At 40.5% G+C, this 3358-nt stretch overlaps 1 non-coding gene across 1 annotated transcript; it reads right to left on the minus strand.

Annotated features, from left to right (window-relative positions):
- Nucleotides 1-1631: 1631 nt before the first annotated feature.
- Nucleotides 1632-1736, minus strand: LOC149815167 (small nucleolar RNA R71). The gene has a single exon (XR_016428191.1). It is a non-coding gene; the product is annotated as a small nucleolar RNA R71 (small nucleolar RNA).
- Nucleotides 1737-3358: the final 1622 nt, after the last annotated feature.

The raw sequence follows: 3358 nt of genomic DNA on the forward strand, positions 1-3358 counted from the left end.
ATTTAATCTGTTAGTTACAGAACAGAATAAGTTTCAGGAAAATCGGACCTCGGTTGCTCTGTCAAACAGTGGTTTTCCGACAGTCTGTTAGAAATCTATTTTCCACTAGTTAGGGGCATTTTTGTAATTTCCTTAGTTTTGGCATTTTAGGACTGTTTTCAGTAGTTTCTGCATTTTAGGCGATGCATAATCATCATACAACATTATTAGAATTAATTTAGCTAATTTTAGAATTAGTTTAGTATTTTATTTAATTATCGTCTGATAATTAGAACTTGTTTTATTAATTTCATAAAATTAGATTTAGTTTCATTTATAGTTTTCATTCTTAGATTAAAATACTAACTTTGTATTTTCCTTCATTTTTAGGTTGAAAAGTATATTTAGTTTTCCAGGGTTATTGTCCAAGTGCGAAGAGTGAATAATTGGCGAAAAGACAGAAATACCCCTGACGTGCAACTGAAGACTGGATTGCTATTTCAAGTTTTTTTTATTGTAATTTCATTAGTTGTGTAATTGTAGATGGTTATTTGTAATTAATAAATTAAATTTTACAGAAATATCTTGATTAATTTCTGTTCCCTGAGGATTCGACCCGTACTTACCACTTTGTGGAAAGTCGGTTTTTATACTTTTGGTTGACGATTTTCCAAAGTTTTATTGAAAATAATTGTTTTGAAAAGATCATTTCAAAATATCAACCAAATTTTGGCGCCGTTGCCGGGGAACGGCGAATTAAATTTCTTAGAGTTTGATTTATTAATTTGTTTTAGTTAGTTAATTAATTATTTTATTTTTAGTTAGTAGGATTAATAAGTGAATATAGGATTAACATAGTTAGTAAATATAGGAGTCACATACTGTTCTTTCTAGGATTCACTTAATTTTTCATTCTGCAAGGAGCGATTAGACAGGTGGGTTTTAGAAAAACTTAGTTTGTGATTTCCTGTATTTATTTGTTTCAGTATTCTAGAATAGTTTACTTTGTTATTTTATTTAATTAGTTATAGAACTCTCACATAGATGGTTAGTATATCTGTTTCTTAGTTGCTGTTATTTGTTTTATTTACGTTTTAGTACTTGTGTTAGTTTAGATTTAGATTTAGGTCGTTCGCTTACATCTGGTCTTAGTACCAGTGTATGCAGGGGCGACGAGGTCTAGGAACACCATTACATCCATTTGTTGACAACCCAGAGAGAATTTTACATTCTCATCGAAGTTCGACAACAATGGCTGACATGGATCCTCTACCTCCACCCCCAGTTCATCCACATCCTCTGCGGGAATACTTTATTCCCACAGACTATGTTCAGGCATCCTGCATTCGGAGACCCGATGTAGGAGCGCCGCATTATGAGATTAAGGCCATCATTATTCAGATGCTCCCATCTTTTTATGGCCTTAGTCATGAGGATCCCTATCGGCATTTAGATGAATTCCTCGAAATCTGTTCTACGGTAAAGATACAGAATTTCGATGATGACGCTTTGAGGTTGACTCTATTCCCTTTCTCATTGAAGGACAAAGTCAAGTATTGGCTAAAGTCCTTAGATTCTGTAGAAATAGAGTCATGAGATCAGTTACAACAGAAGTTTCTTCGGAAATACTTTCCCATTGGTCGTACGAACCAATACCGTAGAGCCATCACTAGCTTCTCAGAGCTAGATGGTGAGCACTTTCATGAGACTTGGGAGAGAATGAAGGATCTCCTCAGGAAATGTCCCCATCATCATGTGCCGAAATGGCAACTGGTGCAGAGCTTCTATGATGAATTGTCTGACAAGAATCGTCAGATGATTGACTCTTTATGTGGAGGGACATTCATGCTGAAGAGCGAGGACGAAGCATGGAGGTTATTTGATACATTGGCCGAGAATTCCCTACACCATGCTTCGAGTTCTCATTCGGATAGAGCCACACCCAGCATTCAGAAGAAAGCTGGTGTTCTTGAGATTGGTCCATCTACTGCACTACAGTGCAAGGTAGACATGATTGCTCAGAAGCTGGACCAACTTCTCTCAGGACCGCCCACTACACAGCAGGTGTGTACTCTGTGTGCCAGTCCGGCACACGATATCACTGAGTGCCCTTCGGCATCTCAGTACCCTGAATTTGTTCAAGAACAAGTTCAGGCAGCTCAAGGTTACGTCAGACCGCCGAATAACCCATTTTCATCGACATATAATCCGAGTTGGCGTAACCATCCTAATTTTTCATAGAAGAATCCACAGTCTTCCATACAGATGCCTACATCCTCTCAGCCAGTTCGGCAGTCATCTTTTACTCAGCCATTCCAGAGGTCGAGCTATTCTCAGTCTTCTTCTTCAGTCCCTCCCCCGATTCAGCAGGAGTCTGCCCCGCAGACATCTTTTGAGGAGAGACTTCTTCAGGCATTCCAAGAGGTGAAAACTTCTAATCAGAATGCCTTCGAGAAGTGTAGCTAAATATTGAGCTCACATACGCAGTCCATTGCAAAGTTAGAGTCGCAAATGGGAAAGTTAGCTGAGGCTATTAGTAGGAGACCCGAGGGTACATTGCCGAGTCAGGCTGTCATGAACCCGAAGGGTAAGGACCAGATGACTGAAGGCCTGTTTCATACTAAGACACAGCAGTAGGCCAAATCTGTTATGGCCCTGAGGAGTGAACGTGAGTATCACGTCGAGAGCAGAGAGAGAGAGAGAGTAGAGAGAGGATAGAGGAGCCAGAGACCATTGTTTCACCTACGTCGGCTCAGCCATCATTATCATCCCTATCCCCATCATCATCTTCATTATCTTCATCATCATCATCTTCATCTTCAGTGCAGAAGAAGGATAGGAGTGAGCCTTCTCACAAAGAGGAGGAGCCAGCCGAGTATATTCCCCCACCACCCTATCCCAAAGCATTAGAGTCTCCCTGGTTTAGAGGGAAGCAGGGTGCAAAGATCCAGGACATGCTTGGCATCTTCAAGCATGTGCAAATCAACTTACCTTTGCTTGATGCGATACAGCAGGTACCGGCATATGCCAAATTCCTGAAGGAGCTATGTACGCAGAAGCGTAAATCTAGAGAGAGAGTTCCTAACAGGGTCCATCTGACTGAGAAGGTGAGTTCAGTACTTCAGCATCAGACACCACCAAAGCTCAAGGACCCTAGAGCCCCTATCATTGCTTGTACTATAGGGAACATCCAGATAGAACGCGCATTGCTCGATCTTGGAGCAAGCATGAACATTTTGCTTGGGTATTTCTTTGATTCTTTCGGGTTAGGAGAGATGAGATCGACTCCTATTACACTTCAACTGGCAGATCGTTTTGTCAAGGTACCGAGAGGTGTCTTGGAGGACGTGCTAGTTAAAGTGGATGACTTTTATTTCCC

The sequence above is a fragment of the Nuphar pumila genome, chromosome 15 (assembly GCF_984573655.1).
Source record: "Nuphar pumila chromosome 15, dmNupPumi1.hap1.1, whole genome shotgun sequence".
Taxonomy (NCBI): Eukaryota; Viridiplantae; Streptophyta; class Magnoliopsida; order Nymphaeales; family Nymphaeaceae; genus Nuphar; species Nuphar pumila.